This window comes from Pleurodeles waltl, chromosome 2_1, assembly GCF_031143425.1.
Source record: "Pleurodeles waltl isolate 20211129_DDA chromosome 2_1, aPleWal1.hap1.20221129, whole genome shotgun sequence".
Taxonomy (NCBI): domain Eukaryota; kingdom Metazoa; phylum Chordata; class Amphibia; order Caudata; family Salamandridae; genus Pleurodeles; species Pleurodeles waltl.
In genome coordinates, this window is record NC_090438.1 from 306,959,575 (window position 1) to 306,984,894 (window position 25,320).

A 25,320-nucleotide genomic window follows, 5' to 3' on the forward strand; every position below is an offset into this window, starting at 1 on the left:
CTACTTGTTTGGGACTCACTTCTGGGTTCAGACAGACCACAGGCCCCTGAGATTGTTGATGCAGATGAGTGATGAGAACCCAAAACTGTTGAGGTGGTCCATCTCCAGACAGGAAATGGACTTTACCGTGGAACACCGCCGTGGTATAGAACACACCAATGCTGATGGTCTGTCCAGATTCCTCTGCCTTAGTGATGAGAACTCCCATGAGATTAGGTAGTTCTCTCCACTTTCAGCTGGAAATACTGCCAAATTCAGTTTTCACTGTTACAAGGCCTATCTCTCCCATAGGTTGACATGGGGATTGCCTTGAAATTTCTTTTAAGTATATATATATATATATATATATATATATACATCAGCTCACAAGGATGCCACGGGCACCACCAAGATGCAATAAGTTATTTATTCACCCACTATTGTCCGTACCAAATATATATATGGATGAAATCCCTTTCTGTTCCTCTTCTTCACTGGAATAAGTTACCCATTAAAGCATGTTATCCAGTCCTTTTATCCAGTCCTCTACACTTACGTTCACAACGTAACAATCAAGAACATTTATAAATCTTGCAAATCATCATCTCATCTGAACCAAAATCAGTGTGTCATAATATTGAAGTCAAAACCTTTGTCTATTATCAATGGAACTGTTGGAATTGGCATCACTGAAGGGTCACCCCAAAACTTTTTGCCTTCCTCCTCTTCTTTTTCTGACCTCATTATTTGCTGGATTTAGGACTTTGGACACTTTAGCACTTGTAGCCAGTGCCAAAGTGCATGTCCTCTCGCCCTAAAAACATGGTAACATTGGTTCATTCCCAATTGGCATATTTGATTTACTTGTAAGTCCATAGTAAAGGATACTACATGTGCCCAAGACCTGTAAATTGAATGCTACTTGTGGGCCTGCAGCACTGGTTGAGCCACCCACATAAGTAGCCCGTTCACCATGTCTCAGGCCTGCCATTGCAAGGCCTGTGTGTGCAGTTTCACTGCCACTCCAACTTGGCATTTAAAAGTACTTGCCAAGCCTTAAACTCCCCTTTTTCTACATATGTCACCCCTAAGGTAAGCCCTAGGTGACACATCGGGCAGGGTGCGATGTAGGTAAAAGGCAGGACATGTACATGTGTGTTTTATATGTCCTGCTATTGGAAAACTCCTAAATTCATTTTCCACTCCTGTGAGGCCTGCTACTTTCATAGGATAGCATTAGGACTACCCTCATATACTGTTTGAGTGGTAGATTCTGATCAGAAAGGGGTAACCAGGTCATATTTAGTATGGCCAGAATGGTAATAGAAAATCCTGCTTATTGGTGAGGTTGGATTTTGTATTACTATTTTAGAAATGCCACTTTTTGAAAGTGAGCATTTCTCTGCACTTAAAATCCATCTGTGCCTTACAGCCTGTCTCCAATCAATGTCTGGGCTGGGCTGGTTGACAGCTTCCTCGTGCATTTCACCCAGACAACCACAAACAGAGGAGACTCAGTTATCCCTGCACTCATCTGAATACTGAATGGGTCTTCCTGGGCTGGAAGGGTGGAGGGCCGGATACTTGCATTACAGGGGTGGGGTCTTACGTCTGGGAGGGGGGGCTTGGGCTTACATTTGGGAGGTGGAGGGGGTTTGGTTTTTGTCTTGGAAGGTGGGGGAGCGGCCTTGGACTGGGGTGCGGCAGATGTACTTGGGCCAGCACGGGGTCGCTTGCTCACTGGGGACAGTGCACAGGAATGTGAAGGGCGGACAGGGGCGGACTTGGACGTGGGAGAAGTGGACAGGGCAAGGAGGTGGGCACATTTAGGGACGAGATGGAGTGGGCCGGTGGGTTCAAAAAGGTCTACACTGATGGGAAAAGTTTCTTAGGGGCAATCAGCGTGGACCTGGAGGAAGGTGTGGGAGTGGTCGTAACAGGTGTAGGTGTGCGTGACGTGGATGCAGGTGACTGTATGGTATGCTGAGGTGTGGTGGATGTGTGTTGGGTGGGTGTCTGGGAACGTTTGAGTATCTTGGGAGGAGGGGGGTGGACACAGTGGCACAAGACAGGGTGCCAGGGTAAATGGATGTTGACTGGGTGTCTGCAAGTTTGGTGAGTGCGCTGCAAGTGGAACTCAGAGACGTTGTGGTGAGTGCAGGTGCGGTGTCTGGGGTGCATGACTGGATGTTTGATGTTGTGGTGACTGCAAGAATGGGGCAAGAAAGAGTGAATTAAGGTGCAGTGCCTGTGAGGGTGCATGTACAGGTGACAGACAGGGAGGCGGAAGAGGTGGACACACTGTGGGAAGTGATGTTGTTGTGTGTGCCTTTGTATGTTGGCTGTGTGTATGCCTGTTGTGGGAAGTGTGGTGCTTGTGTTTCTCTGTGTGCTTCTTGTGTGTTGAGGTGTGTGCATGGCTGTCAGAATGTGTGCTTGGGACGGGAGAAGGGAGTGGGGTGCTGGAAGGGGTGGAGGTGCTGGGAGGGAGGACGGAAACGCAGGGACACTGGCTGCCGTCAAAGAGGAGGCCAGAGCCTCAAAAGATCTCTGTAGGCCAGACACAGCACAGTGAATGCCATCCAGGTAGGCATTGGTCTGCTGCACCTGTGATGCTAGCCCCTGTATGGCATTGACAATGGTTGTCTGCCCTACAGAGATGGTCCTCAGGAGGTCATTAGCCTCCTCCGTGAGGGCAGCAGGGCTAAGTGGGGCAGGGGATGAGGTGCCTGGGGCGAAGGAGACGCCCACCCTTCTGAGTGAGCAGGCATGGGCAACTGGGTGGGGAGCAACTGGAAGGGCAGTGATGGTATGGGGGTGGCAGATGATGACAAAGAAAGGGTGGGCCCACTAGAGTCCACCACCACCAGGATGCTCCCATTGGAGGAGGTGTCAGAATCACTACCCCCAGTGGTAGTTGCCTACGCCGTGGTACTCCCCTCACCCTCCAACCCACTGGTCCCCTTGGCATCGCTCAACTCTGCCTCCTTAGAACCGTGGGCCACTGCATCCCCACTCGCCGGTGCCACTGCTCCCTCGCCAGATGATACTGATGTACACAGACAATACAGGAGAACAGGGGTGGGGAGACAAAACAGGAGAGATATTTGTAAATAGCTGAATGGATGCACATAACTGGTTCACACATACTCCCACCCAGCAAATCTAACACCACCCAGCACCTACAGCTATACTCATGGCTATGCCCCTGACTATTGATCAAAACCCTGGTATACATCCATCTCCAACATCACAGAAGGACCTGAAGAACTGCAGACCTGTCCCTTATCATCTAACTGCCCATGGGGGCCAATATGCCAAATTACATCTGTTAGAGTCCCTGCCACTAGACAGCATACATAGTACTGCACCCTCAGACATCCATCAAGGAGGCATACAATGGTCTCTGTACTCACCCCCTTGTGTCTGCTGTGCAGCCTTCAAGCGCCCATCCAAGTCTGGATACACCACCGCCAGATTGCTGTGCATTAGGGGGCTCAGTGCCGGACGGTCGCCCCTTCCTCGTTGGGAGGACTTCCCCAGCTGGGCCTCGCAGGTTTTCCTGGCCCAGCACCGCAGGTCCTCCCACCGCTTCCTGCAATGGGTGCTCTGCCGGTTGTGGACACCCAGGGTCCACACCTCCCTGTCGATGGCCTGCCATAGTCCCCTCTTCTGACCTGTAGGGGACCCACAGAAAAGTAACACAGAGGTCAGACAATGCCCATTTGATACAGCTGGCTATACGTCCCCTATGGGACGGACACTTAAACAGCATTATAGCAACTCACACATGCAGTATGTCATGCATTCCACTGCTGTACAGTGTCAAATCGTGCACACATGTTTGCAGCCATCTACCACCATTACACACATCCATTCACCCCAATCCGCCTACTCACCTGTACCTCTGGTCGACCATATAGCTTGGCATACAAGGGTAGGACCCCGTCCACCACCTTCTCCAGTTCCTCAGTGGTGAAGGTTGGGGCCCTTTCCCCTGTCACTCGTGCCATTTCCAGGACCAAAGTCAGGACACAGAAGCACACTCAGTGGAGTACCTGCATGCCCGTAATCCGGGAGTCAAGTGAAGCTGGAGTGACGAGATAGCGTATGCTCTGCGGCGATCATCATAGGCCCATATTCCCCACTGACAACAATGTTAACCAATGAATGGTTGCACGGTGGTGAACACCGCCTTAAGCCATTACGACAACCACTAGTGGTATGGGGTCACTTCCACTGCTACATATCTGGATTACTGGGGGCAGACATTTTGTACACTACTACGCAGTTATTAATTTCTCATTGGCCCCATGCAGGCCCTATGGACCCCATCCCCCAAACGCATGGACAAGAAAAACATTTACTCACCACTACAGTCCAGATGTATCAGTGAGGACATGTCACTCCAGTTTAACATCCTACAATGCATATGTGTCATCGACTTGTTTGCCAGCAGTGCTGAATACTTAACATGTTGAGAAGATGAATATGTTTCCCCCACATTTGTTCTCCACTCTTCCTAGGTACAGACCCATGTGGCGAAGGAGGGCCCCATCGGTGTGCAGACCACTTGTTGATTTGGAGACCTTGGTGGAGCGTGACATCATCATCAATTACAGACTCACTCGTGCTAATATTCATGAACTTTGTGCATTACTGGATCGAGCACTGAGACCGGCTAATCAGAATCAGCATGCCATCCCTACTAAAGTGCAAGTGCTCTCTGCACTCCATTTCTTGGCCACAGGCTAATTTCAGGTGACAGTGGGCATGGGTGCTGGTGTTTCACAGCCAATGTTTTGCCTCATACTGTCCAGATTCCTGAATGCATTTGTACGACACCTGCAGTCATATGTGAGGTTTCCCTAAAGTGCTGAACTCCCTGCCATCAAGTCAGACTTTTATGCCTTTGACAACTTCCCTGATGTGATAGGTGCCATCGATGGCACCCACATAGCTCTAATCCCCCCACAAGTAATTGAACAGGTGTACAGAAACAGAAATAACTTTTACTCTATGAACATTCAATTGGTGTGTACTGCAGACCAGTACATCTCACATGTGAATGCCATGTTCCCTGGATCAGTCCATGATTCATTTGTGCTGAGGAACAGCAGTGTGCCACACATGATGGAACAACTACAAAGGGACAGAGGATGGATCATAGGTAAGTGTGTCTGACACATTTTCTACACATAGCTGACAGCCAGGCTGTTTGCAGCTGAGGGTTGTTAGTTACAGTCCTGTTTTTCCCACTTTGGCGGGTGATTCTGGCTACCCCAACATGCATTGGCTTCTGACACCAGTGAGGAATCCTAGGACAGATGCTGAGAGGAATTACAATGATGCCCCTGGATGTAATAGGAGGGTGACAGAGCGCACTATAGGTCTCCTGAAGGCTAGATTCCATTGCCTCCGTATTTCTGGGGGATCCCTGGCCTATGGCTCTGAAAAGGTCTGTAGAATAGTGGTGGCCTGCTGCATGCTGCACAACGTGGCTGTGAGGAAATCTATCCCCCTTTTGGAGGAGGAGGGTGCTGTATATCCAGACCAGCTTCATCTAAGAGGGGATGAGAGTGATGGTGATGATGAAGAGGGAGAAGATGTACACTCCAGGAACCAAATGATCCAACTATACTTCCAGTGACTAAGATGTACTATTTGCTGCTGTTGTCATCTGTGCTGCATACTGTCAGTATGACTTATCCCCTATGTGGGTGTTGGGTCTATAGACATTTTCACTGTAACAAGGTTTGCAGGTGACATGCGACATGATGAACAACTTGTTCAACATTTCTGTTGACACCACCCCATGTTGTGCATGGGGAGCCATTCCTGCAATAAAGGTATGATTATATGATTACAATGGCATGCGCACTTCGATTTGATTTAACATACTAACAGGGGACATTGACATTGGCGTACATGTGTTTTATTAGGTGTCAGGGATGCCATGGTGTTCTTTACAGTGATCGGAGTGGGCTGATGGTGGATGTCCATACTGGCTAAATGGCCTCAGCAATTGTTGGCAGTGGTAATATGTCCATCTGTATTTTACATGTTATTGAATTGATATTGCACGGCGGGGATGGCGGTTGAGTGGCACACTTGGGGGGTAGTTCGTATCACAGTCACTTCTTTATGAGTGCCTTGGTCTTGGCAGGTGTTCCAGTGCCATATCTGGGCCTGAGGGACCGTTTGGGTGCCCGGTGTTGGCCTGTACTGGTGGAGGTGCTGGTCTCACGTGTGTCCTTAGATAGTGGCACCAGTCCAGTTGATGGCTGGTTTGTATCATGGTCTGTGGTAGGGGAGTCCTGGTCTGTGGGGGCCTCAGGCTGGGTTGGGAAGTGGTGCAGCAGCATAGTGGCCATGGTGGCATTGAGCTGAATTCCACTGCTCCATGGCCTCCTGGTGGTGTGCTATCTGCAGCCTTTGATTCTGCTCCAGGGTGGCCACGATCTGGCCTATCCTGTCCTGGGTATGGTGGTATGCTCCCATGACCTCAGAGATCACCTCCTGGGCTGCAGCATTCATTCTTTGGCCTCCCCCCTGGGCCACTGATGTCCTCCCACTGGGCCCAGCCTCTGTGCCTGTGTTTCCTGCCACTTGTACTGGGGCTATTGTCTTCCTGCCTGTTGGTAGGTGGTGACTGTGTACTGTGTCCTTGTGTTCCACCAGTGTGTGGCCTGGATACACAGGTGTGGGGCCAGTTGCCCAGAGCTGATGTTGGTGGTTGGGTGGTAGGGGTGTTAGTGGTGTCCTTGGTGGGGCTGCTGGATGGTGACAGGCCAGGACTGTGTGTAGAGCCAGGTTATTCCTCACTGTCCAGAGTTCCCTCTACAGTGTCCTGAGTGGTGCCTCTGTCTCCATGTGGGCCACTGCCAATTCTTTTCCTGTCCGTCACGGTGGCATGGGTGGTGGTGCATGTTGGGGAGAATGGACATGTATGCTACAAGTGCAGATGGGGTGCACAGGGCAGGCCTATTTTGTGCAGGTCAGGTGGGCCATGCAGGGTGCTTTTGTGAGGTTGCCATTGCATTTTGCTTGGGATGTGGAGGTGCATTGTGGGTGGGGTAGTGCCATTGTGATGTCTTGCAGGGGTAGGTGGCTGTGCACAGGGGGAGGGATATGGGCCTGTTGGTGGGTTTGTGGGCATGCAGGGTGACTGGATGTAGTGATTGTGGCCTGAGTGGGATAGTGGTTCTGGTGGTAGTTGGAGGGGTGGAGTGGTGCATGCATTACAGGTGTGGTGGATATGGGTTAATTGTAGATGACTTACCTAAGTCCATTCCTCCAGTGAGTCCAGTGAAGCCCTGAGGGTACAGGATGGCCAGTACCTTTTCCTCCCAGTCAGTGTAGTCGGGGGTGTTGGTGGAGGTCTTCCCCCAGTCTTCTGGACCACAATGTTGTGCCAGGATGCCATGGACCTCATCTTCCCGCGCAGGTCGTTCCATCTCTTGCAGATGTCGTCCCTTGTGCGTGGATGGTTTTCCACTGTGTTGACCTTGTTGGCAATGGTCTGCCATAACTCCATCTTCCTGGCAATGGGTGTGTGCTGGACCTGTGCCCTGAATATTTGTGGCTCGACCTTGAGTATCTCGTCCACCATGGTCCTTAGCTCCCTTTCTGTGAAATGTGGGTGCTTGGGGTGCCATGGTGTGTGTTGTGGGTGGTTTGTTGTGTGGATATTGATGAGGGTGCTGTTGTGTGGTTGGGTGTGTGAGTTGTGTGATGTGGCGTTCAGTGTCTACCTGTAGTGTTTTCCATCTGGCTTCTCCTGTTGGCAATGCAAAGGATTGTTGGGTGTGTCTGTGTGTGTTTTATGGTGTTGTGGATGTGTGTCAGGGGTGTGGGTTTCAAACTTGCCAATGTGTGCATTTCTTTCTGTTGGTTCCACTTGCTGGTCGTGGGGGTCTGTACCGCCAATGGTCATTTGGCATCCACTGACCGCCGCAGTGATTTGTGCATCATTATTTGGAGGGCGAGGTATTTGTGTGCTCGGTGGTGGCGGGGTGGAATGTGCAGCTTTTTCGCCGACATGACCCTGGCAGTGACTGGTGGTAGGAATATTTTTGGCGGATTCTGTTTTTCGCATCTTTATATGGCGGGTTTCTGTTCACCGCCAATGGCAGGATTCTGTTCACCATCACCACGACGGGAGACGGTGTTTACCGCCATGTTCATAATGACCCCCTTCATCTCTTCAGAAAATTCCTTGTTCACCACATATCGACCCACAGCCTGCCGGAAAGGACTACCACCTGCCTTGCAACCGAGAAATCGCTGCACAGCCGAACCGGAACGACACAGCTCGACTTCCTGAGTGGAAATTTGATACAGTGCCTGCCTTGTGACAGGAAATTTGACGCACCACCCTACTGGATCGACGCACAGCTAAACCGGAATGATGCAGCCGATTCCCAGATTGGAAAATCGGTGCAGCACCTGCATGCGACAAAAAATTCGACACATCGCCCTCCCAGATCGAAACAACGCTTGTGACTTTTTCCAGGGTGCCCAGGATTTCCCTGCATCGTCCCTGGATGTCAAAAAGATCCCTGCATCACAGTGAGGAATCAATATTGTGCGCCATAAAATGACGCAAACCCCTTGCATCATGGAAAGAAACGACACACACTGTATTTTTCCGCGCATCACCTACTCTTCGGTCTCCGTGCGCAAACCAGGTACTTTGTGCAAACAAGAGACAACTGTTGATTTCTAAGATTTAAGACTCTTTTTAATCATCAAAAGTGATCATAAAAAATATTGTGCTTATTGAATCTTTATCTTTTTTACCTTAATTTAACCAGATAAATAGCGTATATTTTTTTTAACCTGTGTGGTGTATTTTTGTGTCGTTTCCACTGTGTTACTGTATGATTTATTGCACAAATACTTTACACATTGCCTTCTACCTTCTAAGTTAAGCCTGACTGCTCAGTGCCAATCTACCAGTGGGTGGGCACAGGTTAATTTGGATTTTGTGTGACTTACCCTGACTAGGATTGCGGTCCCTACATGGACAAAGGTGTATACCTATGCCAACTAGAGACCCCATTTCTAACAGGAACCAATCTACAAAAATTACTTAGGCCCTCATTATGACATTTGCGGTAAATCCCACTTACCGCCATGCTGACTGCCGCCAACATACCACGGCGGACATCCGTTCACCAAATTATGACATACATACAATAATCTGCCACTATTCAGCCACATACACAAGTCCGCCACACCAAAGGTTAGTAATAAACTGGCTGTATCAAAACCCACACCGTTACCCCAACAGACCTAGGCCCATAACATTATGACCTATGAATCACCACGGTTGACATTCAATGGGGGTAAGCCATTGGCGGTTCGTACCGCCGCTCTCAAACTACACACACACATAAAAAACAACACCACAATGGACAATTCTAACTACACACACCTGACACCCATACACACACCTCACCCACACCACTATAAAACACACACCCACATTACCCACAACCCTTTACGTATACAAACCATTTACAACAGAGAGAGACAGTAAGAGCACTCACACAACCAGAGCCACATCCCACCTTCACCGATACACCACCCACGCACCTTGCATCACACACCCCAACACATCACCCTACACACCCTCACCCACGCCACTCACACTACACCCATGGCACCACAATGACACCCCAGATTCTTTGAGGAGGAGCTGAGGGTAATGGTGGAGGAAATCATCCGGGTTGAGCCACAGCTATTTAGATCACAGGTGCAGCAGATATACATTGGTAGAAAGATGGAGCTATGACGCTGGATCGTGGACAGGGTAAACGCCGTGAGACAGCACACCAGAACAAGGGATGACAGCAGGAAGAGGTGGAATGACCTACGGGGGAAGGTATGTTCCACTGCAGCAAGACACCAGCTCTCAGTACAGAGGACTGGCGGTGGACCCCCACATCCTCACCCACAACTAACAACATGGGAGGCAATCATGCATCCTGAGGGCCTGGGCTGGGTAGCAGGAGGACTGGACTCTAGAAAGTCAACTCTCTACTACTATCACTCCCTACCTGCATGCAATCACATACCCCCAGCCTCACTCCCATCACTCCACCACCTCCCACACACCCCACTAACACAAACCACTCATCCCAATGCCAAGCCCAGCATGCACCACCAATGCATGGTTACCACTCACAGACCTGCATGGATACCTATCACTAAAGCATGCATACTAGAGAATCACCTAGCCCACCACATAACAACTCACACAAGGAAACGCTGCCAGGGCAATAACAACCATAGACGGCAACATGCACATATGTCTCACACAGAAAGAATAACACTGCATACACATCCCCACAGGTATCCCAGCTAATGTCACCGGAGAAGAGGTGCCAGCAACATCCAGTCCCTCCAAAGAAGAGGCCCAGAGTGATGACAGCGACTCGGCTCACCTGGATCTGGATCTGGATGACCAACCTGGTCCATCAGGGACCTCTGGACAGTCGGTTACCCAGACACAGTCCCACACCACCACAGAGCCTCACCCCTCAGGAAACACCACCACAACACCCACCCAGTGTGCCCATACCTCTGTCCCCAGGACACGTCAATCAGCAGTGTGTCAACCACTACAGGGACCCCAGGGCACACCACAAACCCAAGACAATCAGGGACATGGGGTCTTCGCAGTCGTTGGTGTTTTGTGGTGGAGCAGGACGTAGAACAGCATTGATGTTGTTGGAACCGCCCCGGAAAAGGTGGCGGATTGATGTGTCATAATATGGTGGACGGAACATTGACTTCTGCCTTGCTGTGGGTGGCTACCTCCGTGGTGCCTGTTGTTTCCGCCCTGGCAGTCGGTGTGGTAAAGTGACTGTCTGTCTGAGCTCTTTCCGCCATGGTCATAACTTTGCGGTATTTACTGCCAGCTTGTTGGCGGTATTACCACCACTTTATCACCGACCGCCAATGAGGGCCTTACTCATAAGCAAGGAGGCCTGTAGGAAAGAGATATCACCCCATGATGTCTCCGGATGGGATAATCCTCACTTCTGTGTCCTTAATAGGATTGAAACAGGTAGGACATTTTTCATTCTATGTCACGCAAGGATTATGCATGTTGAAAGCGTACTTACCACCAGGGCTGCAGTGTCAGAAATAGGTTTGAAATGAAACTTTTAAAAAGTTGATTCTGATAACCAATGTGCTTCATTTGTAATGTTATGTAATCTATCACTTACCTGGATGGCCTTAGACGCCATAGCTTCTCTTGTAGAGTGTGTCCCCAATCATTGGACATCAATTCCTGCTTTCGCCATGATCCAGCTTACCCACCTGGCAACGGAAGGAATATACCATCTTGAAGGTTTTATTCAGGGCAATAAGGAGCTCCCCCTTCCCTGCAGGCCTGATTTTGGCAGTCATATCCTCACATCCTTGCATCTAAGCAAGCACAGGTGTATCATTAAAAGAAAGATACGTTGCAGACCTGATATTTATTTTAGTTCTCCTAGCTATATTAAAGTTAACACCATCAGGTGTGAAAACTCTTGCTGATATATCCAGTGCTCGCACATCTGAAATTCTCTTGCATGAGATCAAACATTATAAAATAGCCAGTTTCACAGAGACCTCCTTCCTGGAAAGATATTGGTTAGCCTGTCAATTCATGAGAAGTGGTAGGACCAAATTCACATCCCCAAACCAGAGTACTTGGGTTCCGGGGGTCTTGATAGTCTAATGCCTTTTATCAACTAAATTATCCCAGGGTGTTCCACTACTGGGTTGTCATAAATAGGTGCATGACCAGTGGAAGTGGACGACCTGAAAGAATTCACCATTCAATAGGCCAGGTCTAATTGTGCTAGTTCTGCCAGGAAATTTATGATATCTAGGGGCATATTTATACTCCGTTTGCGTCGAATTAGCGTCGTTTTTTTCGACGCAAATTCGGCGCAAAACTAACGCCATATTTATACTTTGGCGTTAGACGCGTCTAGCGCCAAAGTATGAGGAAAGAGCATCATTTTTTTGCGTGAACGCCTTCCTTGCGTTAATGAGATGCAAGGTAGGCGTTCCCGTCTAAAAAAATGACAGCGCCGCAAATGCGTCGTATTTATACTCCCGGGCAAAAATGACGCCCGGGAGTGGGCGGGGCAAAAAACCCCGCATTTGCGCCGGATTTTAGCGCCTGGGTCAGGGCAGGCGTTAAGGGACCTGTGGGCTCAAAATGAGCCCACAGCTGCCCTCCCATGCCCCCAGGGACCCCCCCTGCCACCCTTGCCCACCCCAGGAGGACACCCAAGGATGGAGGGACCCACCCCAGGGACATTCAGGTAAGTTCAGGTAAGTATAATCTTTTTTTTTTTTATATTTTTGTTTGGCATAGGGGGGCCTGATTTGTGCCCCCCTACATGCCTCAATGCCCAATGACCATGCCCAGGGGACATAAGTCCCCTGGGCATGGCCATTGGGCAAGGGGGCATGACTCCTGTCTTTACTAAGACAGGAGTCATGTAAATGGCGTCTGGGCGTCGTTAAAAATGGCGCAAATCGGGTGGAGGCGATTTTTTGCGTCAACCTGACTTGCACCATTTTTAAGACGCCCTAGCGCCATTTTTCCCAACGCCGGCGCTGCCTGGTGTACGTGGTTTTTTTCCACGCACACCAGGCAGCGCCGGTCTGCTTGCGCCGGCTAACGGCATTCAATAAATACGGCGCCCGCATGGCGCTTCAGAATGGCGTTAGCCGGCGCAAAATTTTTTGACGCTAAACTGCGTTAGCGCAGTTTAGCGTCAAAAAGTATAAATACGGGCCCTAATTTCTGTCCCATGGGATCCAGGTGCCTCTCACACACCAAAGAATCCATCTTCACAAGGCCAATTGGTACCTCTTGATAGTACCCACGGCCCACGCTTGTTGGATGAACCTTTCAGCGTCTTCCAAAAGTCATTTGTTCTCCCAACGTCACTGTAAATCCTCCATGTCCTAAGTCTGAGATGGCCCTGCAGGACCAGCAGGGCTGGCAACCACGAGGATCCTCCAGGATTAAAGGGAAAAATGGCAACTCTATTGGATAGTCCCATGAGAGCTCCATCAGTCCGGGGGACCAGGCCTGAGACTTTCAAGCCGGAGTCACCAACACCAAATATGCTTTCTGATTGACTTGAGCTGTCTCTTGGTATCATTAGAAAAGATGGGAAGGCATAGGCTTGGCTGGTTGACTGATCCTGGAGGAAACCATCCACTGCGTCAGTATCCAGTCTCCAGCTCACAATCCGTGGAATCTGAAAGTTCAGCCTGGAAGCAAAATGATCGACCTCATTTAGTCCCCTTTGTCCATTAGGGCCAGGAAGATCCTGCGATCCAGCTTCTAGTCACCGAGATATAGCTGACATTACAATCCGCCACTGTGTTCTGAATCCCTGGTAGGTATTCCACTGTCACCATTATCTGGTGTCGAAGATAGTAATTCCAGAAGTCCTTTGCTCCGACAGAGCTCTTGAACGAGTCTCGCCAAGTGGTTGATGTACATGACTGCTGACACATTGTCCATTCGCAGAAGAATGCATCAGGAGACCTTGTCCCTGGTGAGAGACTTGATCGCAAAGGACCTGGCAATGAGTTCCAGGCAGTTGATGTGCAAATTCAGCTCCTCCTCTGTCCATTTTCCCCCTAGTGGAGAACTTGCCTCGTCTGGCTCTCTAGCCCTGGTGGGTGGCATCTGATTTGATAATCAGGTCCAGAGTGGAGCCGAAAATTGCTCTGCCATTCCAATCCTCCATGTGATCTATCCATAACTGGGGTTATCTCCTGGCTTGGGTAAGTAAGAACTCTCTATAGCTGTGTCACATTCAGTCATGGCAGTGCTCTGTAATGTACTGGGCTCAGAAAAATCGCCTGAATCGATGAGGAAAATAGTGCCACAATCCTGGCCAACTGGCGGAGATAGATCTTGTACTGTCTCAGAACCTTCATTAGCTCCTTCTTAATCTTGGATAGCTTCAATTCCAGCAGACTCAGAGTAGCTGAACTCAAGTCTACACGAAACCCCAGTAATGCCATTATTTGAGGCAGGGTCAATTATGACTTCTGTGTTAGTATTTGTGATCCTTGAAGGATTTCACGAGAGTTGAGGGTGAAAGCACAAAGTATACATATGAACACCCTTATGGAATCTACTTAGGGCAGCCACCTTGTTGGTGCTCCAATTAAAATTAAGTGCTGCACACTCAATAGAATAGCCACCAGGTGGTGTCAACAGCCAAAGTGGGCACACAGTAGAATACTGCAGGCAACACTAACCTCCTTAGCGGTGTCAGGAGTGAGGGTTGGTATAGAAACCCAGAGGGCATCCAACAGGGAAACCTCAATGGGGCTTCCCCAATGCATCTGCTGCCCTCCCCAGCTGCTGCTGCCTCTGCCTTTGCCTGGGAAAAACTGAAAGCCTCCCCATCTCTTAGTTCGAGGCCCTCCTCCACTCACAGGCTTGTCCCTGCGCCTCATTTCTAGTGCTCTAGTGGCCATCAACAAGTAAGTCTCTTCTCTCTGTCTCTCTTACACTTTCTGCCTTTTTTACTTGTTTTCCTTTTACTTCAGGTTTTTCCATCTCTTTTCCTTTTTAATCCTTTGCTTTCGCTGCCTCTCTTCCGTGCTGCTGCAGCCCTACCCTCTACCCCCCACAAAGCACCTTTTAATGCCCTCCCGCCTCCCAGCTGACCGCTCCCCCGCCCCTCCCCTTCTTAATGGCGGCCGTGCCACTAGTGCACCAGAGGCAAGCCCATCTGTGTCTGGACTGCGCCCAGTGCCAGGAACCTTGACCTCCATTAAGCCACCCCCTGGCCAGCCTCCGTTACAACGATGAGACCCTCCGCCACCTTAACACCAGACGTCTCAGCAACTGCTGCACCATCTCCCCCAAGGGTACCCACAGACCTTTCACCTGCAGGAACTGCAAATTCAGTGCTGGCCTGAAGAAGCTGAAGGTACTCTCCACACACAGAGATACCAACACCCTCCACAGCCCCATCAACTGCCTCCTCCTGAACATCCGCTCCCTCCACAAACACGCAACTGAACTCTGGGATTTGATCTAAACCGCCTGACCGGACATCGCTTTCCTTACTGAGACCTGGACCAACCCCACCTCAGACCAGACATCGCCATCACTAATCCTAATGAATACTGCATCCTAAGTAGAGACTTGCCCTCCCTTCCGGGTGTAGGACTCGCCATCGTACACAAGTCCTCACTACGTGTCAAGGCCGTCCCAGAAGAACAATAAGCAACCATGGAACACCTTCACTTCCTGGTTCACTCCTCCATCTGTGGCACCCTGGTGTACAGGCCACCTGCCCTGCCCAGCATTCATAGACAACGTTGTAGACATCAATACCCCCCAGACCCTGGCGTCAGATGACTGTCTCCTCCTCGGTGACCTGAATTTCCACCTTGAGGACCACCCAACCCAAACATCACCCCTCTACTCAACAACCTCGCTACCCTCAGCCTCGGACAGCTGGTCTCCGCACCCACTCACATCACAGGAAACACACTGGACCCCATCTTCACCTCAAGCAACCGGCTCACCATCGAGACCATCTCCACCCCAGACTGGACAGACCACCACTGCATACATTTCACAATCACCGCACCCAGCAGCCAAACCTGCAGCCCAGGCCCCCACACAAGAAATGGAACGAAATCACCATTGAGTAACTCACCTCAACTCTCGCCAAATCCCTCCCTCCTCCCTCTGATGACACACTTAAATACGCCCTCTACTGAAAAAAACCCTCGGTTAACCCATCAGAACTAAATTTCTGGGCCATCTTGCTGCTACCCTACCCGCCAAAGTACTGAAGAAAGCAATCAATGCACAACTACAGAATTTCATTGAGGCCAACAACTCCCTGGACAGCTTCCAGTCCGGATTCCGCAGCAACCACAGCACATAGACAGCCCTCCTGGCAGTCACTGATGACCTCCGATGACTCCTAGACCACAGCCACACTGCAGTGCTCATACTCCTCGACCCCTCAGCAGCCTTCGACATGGTCTCCCACAGTACTCTACGCACCAGACTCCACAACATAGGAATCCGTGGAAGAGCCCTGGAATGGATCCACTCCTTCCTGTCCGGGAGGACTCAGAGGGTCAGACTCACACCACACACATCCAGACCCAGAGGAGTCAACTGTGGAGTCCCCCAAGGATGCTCACTGAGTCCCACACTGTTCAACGTATACACTGTCCCTCTCGCAGCCATTGTCAGAAGCCACAGAATGAACATTCTGTCATATGCCGATAACACACGACTCAGGAATGAAAGCTGTCACCACCTAGATGAGAGAAAGCTACCTCAAGCTCAACTCCGACAAGACTGAGCTCAAATCAAATCAAATCAAATCATTAACATTTATAAAGCGCGCTACTCACCCGTGCGGGTCTCAAGGCGCTAGGGGAAAAAGGAGGGGGGGGTTACTGCTGCTCGAAAAGCCAGGTTTTTAGGAGTCTCCGGAATGCGGAGTGGTCCTGGGTGGTCCTGAGGCTGGTGGGGAGAGAGTTCCAGGTCTTGGCTGCCAGGAAGGAGAAAGACCTCCCACCCGCCGTGGAGCGGCGGATGTGAGGGACGGCAGCGAGCGCGAGGCCAGAGGAACGGAGGAGGTGGGTGGGGACGTAGAAGCTGAGGCGTCGGTTGAGGTATTCCGGTCCCTTGTTGTGGAGGGCTTTGTGTGCGTGGGTGAGAAGTCGAAAGGTGATCCTTTTGCTGACAGGGAGCCAATGCAGGTGTCTCAGGTGTGCGGAGATGTGGCTGTTGCGGGGTACGTCGAGGATGAGGCGGGCCGAGGCGTTTTGAATGCGTTGCAGGCGATTTTGGAGTTTGGCGGTGGTCCCAGGGTTGAGGGTGTTGCCGTAGTCCAGGCGGCTCGTGACGAGGGCGTGGGTCACGGTTTTTCTAGTGTCGGCGGGGATCCAGCGGAAGATCTTGTGGAGCATGCGGAGGGTGAGGAAGCAGGCGGAGGACACGGCATTGACTTGCTTGGTCATGGTGAGAAGAGGGTCCAAGATGAAGCCGAGATGAGCTCATCATCTTTGGAAATGCCACAGCAGCTTGGGATGACTCCTGGTGGCCCACATCCTTCAGTGCCCCCCCCTACACTGACTGAGCACGCCCGCAACCTAGGCATCATCCTCAACTCCTCCCTATCTATGACCTGCCAGGTAAACTCAGTCACCTCCTCCTGCTGGCAAACACCCCGCAAACTTTGGAAAATCTTCAGACGGATCCCAGGAGACTGCCGCACAACAGTCACACACACCTTAGTCACAAGCAAGTTCGACTACGGCACCGCCCTCCATGCCAGCACCTCGACTAGAAACATCAAAAACCTACAACTCATGCAGAACGATGCCACCAGACTCATCCTGGACCTCCCACACTGAGAACAGATCTCCCAACACCTGAGGACCCCCCACTGGCTCCCGGTCGAGAAACAAATCACCTTCAAACTACTCACCCACACATACAAGGCCATACACAATGCAGGACCAGCCTACCTGAACCACCGCACCTCCTTCCACACCCCCTTCACATCCCTCCAGTCCACCCAGCAGGCCCTGGCCACCATCCCTCGCATTTGAAAAACCACCGTTGGAGGATGATCCTTCACCTACATCGCAGCAAAGAGCTGGAAAAACCTCCCACTGCACCTCAGACAAAGCCCATCGCTCACCATCTTCAGGAAGAACCTCAAGTCTTGGCTCTTCGGATGAGGCCTTCTCCCCCCCCGCGCCTTCGGACCCTCACATGAGTAGCCATGCTTTACAGGAACTGTTTGATGATTATGATGAATGCTTGTTGCAGTTCCTGAAGCGCACATTTTGGAGAAAAGCCTCCTGCGTGTGTACGCACTCAAATGAATAAGCACCATATGTAAAAGGTAGCACTAAGCAAAACAGCCCACGAGCTCCAAGAGGCAATTAATAAGCAAGCAGTCCAAGATTTAAAACAGTCACAAAGCTAAACATGAGATATTAAGAAAGTAGTAATGAACTTAACTGATGAGCAGAGAAGAAAGTGGAACAGGAAGGGGTGTCAAATATATATATATATATATATATATATATATATATATATATATATATATATTTACACACATACACACCCAAGAGACTGTTAAACGATCGGACATTGGTTGTTATGGTTACCTTTTCCCTGTGGTTTATGTCATGCAGTGAATGTTTGTTTATTCTTAATGATGTTCTTTAAAGCTGCTGGATAGTAAAAAGTGAAGAAAGAAGTGGAAAATCCTCAACTTCAGTCCTAACGTAGAATTGATATTATTATTTTTTTGTCTGGTGGGCAAATATCATGTCCTCCAAATGGTAGTTTGTGTGGCTCACTGCTAGGTCAATTTTTAATTTTGTTGCACGGAGTGAATAAGAAAGAGGGTATTTGTTTGGCTTGTTGGGATAGTTTTATTTTGTGTGCCAGGGAGCATGCTTGAAAACGTATGTAGATTAAGCTGTATTCTATTTATGATCTGTTTGTTTATATGAGCATTTGACAATATATGGGTCTTTCAATTGTTCATGTAGTAAATCTGAAACTTTACATTTTACAGTCAATTTCTTTTGGTACTTCCTTGCTACTTTTACTAATATTGTGCTACAAGATATCATTAAGTTGAAAAACCTTATGACTTAAGAAATACTAACTCGTGCTACTTGCACTACCTAAAAGAATAATCTGTGCACTCTAATATCGAACTCTGCCAAATATCAGCAAAATCTGACTGGCCATTATCACATGAAATAAAAAAGTCTATGTAAAATGCAATGGATTTCAAGCCCTGTTTTGGGGTCCCTTTTTTTCTTTGTACCCCCATGACCAACTGGGGTGAAATTTTCAGTACTCTGTCAATTAATTTGGGGCAACATGTCTGCAAAGTCTGTTATCACTCTAACTAACTGCCCTACATTTAGCCCCAACTACTCGCACTGCCCTAAACCTAGCCCCACAACTCCTGACCTTCTTTTGGACTTCTTCCATGAACGAACTCTAGAATCCTTCACAATGACACCCCCAAAGAAGCACCTCCAAACACGCCTGTACCTCAGGTCTTTATAAACCGGTCGTCAACCACCAGCTCAAAGGTTAAATGTGTGCTAATTAATGCCAGGTCACTGGTTAAGCAGCTCTTCATATTTGACAAATTCTGGACACATAGCCTGAGCTGGCTTTGGATATGGAAATCTGGGCCAATCGGGCCTCAGGTCCTGAGGTGGCAGTCATAACTCCAGTGGGCTCTGCTATCATCAGACTGAATAGAGAACATAAAAAGGGTCGGGCTAGCAGTCATTTATTGTGAGTCTCTGTCAGCTATGTTTACTTCAACCCCCTCCTTAGATTTCGAAGGCCTTTTATTCAACTTTTAGTTAACTAAAAGTCAATTGTCAAACGGTCTCCTTCTTTAACATCCACCAGGGCCTAGAAGAGCCTTCGTCAAAACCATAGCGTTTCTTTTAGAATTCTCTCTTGTGAAATCAGAATTATTAACGTTCATCTGAAGAGTTGATTTGACCCAGACACTGAAGTTCTAGTAGATACTCTCCTAGGAATGGGTTTTGACCAGCGTGTGCCTGGTTCCACCCACTTAGCAGGTCTCACTCTGGATTGCATATTTGTAAACAATCCTTCCATGTCTAACCCAGTTTAGCTCCCTGTGACTTGGTTGGATCAAAGTGCAGTTTACTGAGCGCATGCAGTGTGTTACCCAAGAAATGGTTCACCAGGCGAGTTAATGTCTTGTCTCTTTAATTTAGTTTATCAGGTCTGGAGCACGAATCCCCTGCAAGGGAATGCGGACCGAGAGAGACCCAACAATGCAGTTGCAATGAAGGAACTGAGAAGGCTTGAGAAATGTGAGGGTGCCAGGAAGGCGCTGGAATGCAAAGATGCCAGCACCAACCACAAGGAAGCAGAGGAACAGGGCTGAGCAACATCAGGAATGTAGTATTAGGAAGCCATGGGCCCAGAAACACTTGTACAGCAAGTGGCTTCCTGTGGTAGAGGCCACAGCTTTATAGGCTAAATGCTCTGCCCAGGCACCGCACACAGAGTACTGAGCCAGTTATCAGGGCCGGCCTGACACTATTAATTGCCATATTTCGATCTGTTTGTCAAGCCAAGTTTTAAGTTTGAATTTTAAATATGGGTTCCATATGTTGAAAAATGTACACCAACTGGATGAGATAGTGCTGCATTGCCATTTTGTATATTTAAATAAAACATGCAATTTCTTGGAAGACATTTTATGTTCACTAAAGAATTCAGATACTGCCTTGTTCACATGCCATTGAGTCTTTTTTCAAACTTAGCAGCATTTACTGTAGATCACTTCCACATTTGTCTCTGATAAATATTTGAGAACACAAAGGGGGTCATTCTGACCCTGGCGGTCGGTGATAAAGCGGCGGCCAAACCGCCAACAGGCTGGCGGTCCAAAAAATGGAATTCTGACCCTGGCGGGAACCGCCAACAGAGCCCGCCACTTTAACACTCCGACCGCCACGGCGGGACACACAAACAGCGCGGCGGTCACCGCCAACAGGCAGGCGGCAGACAATGTACCGCCCACCCTATCACAACTCACCAATCCGCCACCTTTTCCGGGGCGGGAGCACCGCCGATAAAAACACGGCGGAAACAGACTACGAACGGGAAAACGCTCACCTCTATACACTCCACGAGGACGGAGGACAGCATGGAGCCCGAATTGAACATCCTACCTGCTCTCGTCTACCTGCTCATCTACCACGAGTACGAACTCCGGCGCAGACGACAACGGTGAGTACCGCACCTACGACACAGGGGAGGGGAGGAGGAGGAAGGGTTACGGGCACACACATATGCAATACACCCACCCCCCAACTATCTACACACCAATGCAGAGCACCAAGTCAAAGTGACCCCACCCAAACCCCCCGGAATAATGAAAAGATATAATGAAAGTGAGAAACCAAATTTATGTATAAAATAGGTTCATTGAAGTCATGGTAAAATAGGAAAATGAATAAAAAAAATTCAAGTTTAAACATTGCGTAACCGATAAATAGAGGCAATAAGTCCAGCACAGTCACTGAAATTTCAACTGTCCGTGGGCCAAAGTGTATCAACACATGGGCAAAGCCCACACAGGAGACCTGATTCCGTTGGAGAGAACACTGCAGGGGCATCAGATGATAAAACTACAGGCACCTCAGGGGGAAGGGAAGGGGGGGCACCACAGCCACATGAGTCCACGACGCCAGATCCAAGAAGGGGCCACCATGCCCACTGTTCAATCCTGGGGAGTGCAAAGCCACAGTCTCTCAAGTCTCTACAGTGGGTGGCTTGCCCACTGTCATATCCTGAGGAGTGCAAAGCCACAGTCTATCAAGTGGATAACAGTCTCCACAGGCAATGGAGGAGGCATGGTGGCCCGAGTGCAGCGTGAACAGTAGCTCGACACAGAACCAGCACTGTCATTGGGCCAGCGGTGCTTCAGACGGCGGGGCCCAGCGGAGCGGTGCTTGAGATGAAGGGCCCAGCGGAGCGGTGCTTGAGACGGCGGGGCCCAGCGGAGCGGTGCTTGAGATGAAGGGCCCAGCGGAGCGGTGCTTGAGACGGCGGGGCCCAGCGGAGCGGTGCTTGAGACGCCGGGGCCCAGCGGAGCGGTGCTTGAGACGGCGGGGCCCAGCGGAGCGGTGCTTGAGACGGCGGGGCCCAGCGGAGCGGTGCTTGAGATGAAGGGCCCAGCGGAGCGGTGCTTGAGACGGCGGGGCCCAGCGGAGCGGTGCTTGAGACGGCGGGGCCCAGCGGAGCTGTGCTTGAGACGGCGGGGCCCAGCGGAGCGGTGCTTGAGACGGCGGGGCCCAGCGGAGCGGTGCTTGAGATGGCGGGGCCCAGCGGAGCGGTGCTTGACAGGAAGGGCCCAGCGGAGCGGTGCTTGAGATGAAGGGCCCCTGTTCAGCAGTGCTCCTCCCGGCGGGGCCCTGTTCAGCAGTGCTCCTCCCGGCGGGGCCCTGTTCAGTGGTGCCTTTCTGGACGGCGGGGCCCTGTTCAGCGGTGCCTTTCTGCATGGCGGGGCCCTGTTCAGCGGTGCCTTTCTGGACGGCGGGGCCCTGTTCAGCGGTGCCTTTCTGCACGGCGGGGCCCTATTCAGCGGTGCCTTTCTGCACGGCGGGGCCCTGTTCAGCAGTGCCTTTCTGGACGGCGGGGCCCTGTTCAGCGGTGCCTTTCTGGACGGCGGGCCCTGTTCAGCTGTGCCTTTCTGGACGGCGGGGCCCTGTTCAGCGGTGCCTTTCTGGACGGCGGGGCCCTCTTCAGCGGTGCTTGTTCTGTAAGTCAAGGGAGTCAGACCTGGCCACGACTCCCTGCTCAGTCGCCCTCCGACCGTGCAGTTGCTGGACCCTTCGGTGACGGTGTCCTGGGCCCTTGGGTGTCCTCCCTCACACTCGGGATGGGGCTTGTGGGGCCCTCCTGGTCCGCGCTCCTGCTGGCTGACTTCTCCACCCTGCTGCCCTTGCCCTCCTTCAATGTGGCTCTCTGGGCCTTGCCTCCCCTGGATGTTGTGGCAGGTGAAGTGGCAGAACTTTGGTCCTTGGGGGCAGCCGTGTCAGTCTTCTCGCGGCGGCCCCTTACTTTACGGGTCCTCTTTCCAGGGGAGGCTGGCTGTCCCCTTGCTGCTGACCGATGTATCACTGCTGGCAAAGGGGGGACTCCAAAATCCATGCACTATGGTGACCCTTGAAGCCGGGCTGGTGGTGGCTGAGGCGCTCTTGGGACTCTTAGCAGATGGAGGGGGGGGGTCAGGTGAGGGAAAGAGGTCAAGAGTGGAGAGGTAAACTTTTTTAGGACCAAGGTAAAGGGTAGGTGTAGTGGTTATGGGAGTGGAGGAAGAGGAGGTGGTTGTAGGAGAGTCAGGTGTGCTGTCCTTGGGTGAAGGTGCATGGGCTGGAGGCTGTTGTGAGGTGGTTGGCTGTTGGGTGGTTGGCTGCCTGCGTTTGTGTGTCTTGGAAGAGGGGGTGACAGACACAGTGGGAGAGGACACAGGGGACGTGTAAATGGCAGTGGGGGTGGTGACTGCACGTGTGCGGACTGTACTGGAGGGTGTGCTGGTGATGGAAGTACTGGCTGTTGGTGGTGTGCATGCAGGTGTGAGTAGAGACGTCACAGGGAGGGAGGAGGGAGACGAGGAGGTGGGGGACACAGAGGTGGTAGTGGCTGTTGGCATGTCTGCATCTGGGTGTTGCTTGGGTGAATGTTTGTGTGATCTGTGGTGCTTATGTCTGGATGAGCTGCCCTTTGGTGTTGAGGTGTGTGCAGGCTGGTCTGATGGTGTGGGTGGGATAGGCAGAGGAACAGGAGACAGAGACAGGCTGGAAGCAGTTAGAAGAGGGAGGCTGGAAACAAGGACAATGGCTGCCGTCAGTGCTGAGGCCAGAGCATTGAACGATCGTTGATGGGCAGCCTGACCCGAATGAATGCCCTCCAGGTATGCATTGCTACGATGCACCTCCCTCTCTACCCCCTGGATGGCATTCAAAAGGGTAGACTGCCCAACAATGATGGTCTGTAGGAGGTCAATGACCTCCTCACTGAGGGCAGCAGGGGTAACAGGGGCAGGGCCTGAGGTGCCTGGGGCGAAGGAGACACCCGCCTTCTTGGGCGAGCGGGCACGGAGCGAAGGCTGAGGGGCTGCTGGGAGGGCGGAGGTGGTGCGCTGGGTGGCGGCTGTACCTGTAGAGGTGGGGGGCACGGATGTTGCCGCCACCGCTAGGGAGCTCCCATCCGAGGACGTGTCGGTGTCGCTGGTGTCACCACGGGGCCCCGTTGTGAAGCTCCCCTCGCCCTCCGTATCACTGGTGGCCTCGGTGTCTGTGCCATGGCCCACCGGGGCCTTGTGAGTTGCAGCTCCCTCGTGCTCTGGTGCCAATTCTCCTCCGCCTGATGATGCTAATGCACACATGCACAAGAAGATAAAGAAAAAGGGTGGGGCGAGAAATAAAAACAGGTTGAGTGCATGCATTGTCAACACCGTTGGCGGAGAGGACAGACACAGGAGCCTCATGCACTAAGCCGCGCAATCGGGGTACACTACTCAGTACTTGTGACTAGGCCAACAGGTCCAGGGACAACAAACGCGCACATGGGTGATGCAGGACCATGGATAGCTGTACTTGTCACCCTACAAAGGTGGGGGGCGGGGGCACAGGGACGTGGCTAAAGGAGAGGACTACACTACAGAAAGCGCCCTGGCCTAATGTCACCCACAGCCCTCTTCCCCCACCCAGGCACCTCCACTGCGCGTAAAGATAGCTGAATGTGCTGGTACTCACCCCCTTGTGTCTGCTGTGATGTCCTCACGCGCCCATCCAAATCGGGGTAGGCCACCGCCAGGATCCGGGACATCAGGGGGGTCAGGGTACGACTGGCACCCCTCCTAGGTTGGGAGGCCATCCCCAGCAGTGACTCGGCGGTCTTCCTGGTCCCGCGGCGGATGTCCTCCCACCTCTTGCGGCAGTGGGTGCCCCGTCTGTTGTGGACCCCCAGGTTCCGGACTTCCTTGGCGATGGCACGCCAAATGTCGACTTTCTGATGGGCGCTGACCTATTTGACATGTACAGGGTGGAATTGGAAATATCATAAATTTTCCGCATGATAGATGCAATTGGCCCCCCCACCCCAACCTTGGCATGTGGCACATGCTCTCATCTGTCATGCCTTGCACTCGTCATTGTCTCCCCACCCCACCATCTAATATCCACCCCACTCAACACAGGCATAGCCCATTCAACGTGCACACAGTGTACTTTCCTGTTGGTCTGGAGGACTGTAGAGTCGCGCATACTGGGGCAGGACCCCATCCACAAGTTTCTCCAACTCTTCTGTAGTGAAGGCAGGGGCCCTTTCCCCAGTCGCAGCAGCCATTGTCTCTTCCAGACCAAGTTCACAGCAGCACTTGCAGTATAGGTCCTCTCCTGTGGATGATCAGGTCTCAAGTGATTAACCAGATAGAAAATGGCGGTCACGCCCGCGGCGGTGCGTACCGCGACCGCCGGCGCACCTAGTCATTGGCTCGTGAAACCCATAGGGTTCGATGTTAACCAATGCGGCTTGGCGCCGCGGTCTTCGACCGCCTACCGCCACGGTGTGTCACGCCAGCGCATTGACCTCACATCCCACTTTCACACTTCTCAGGTCAGGCAGCCGCCATTTCAAGGGCCCACATGGCTTAATTTCTACTGCGTCACACAGGCCTAGGCCTTGCATTGCCACTCATACAAGCCATTCAA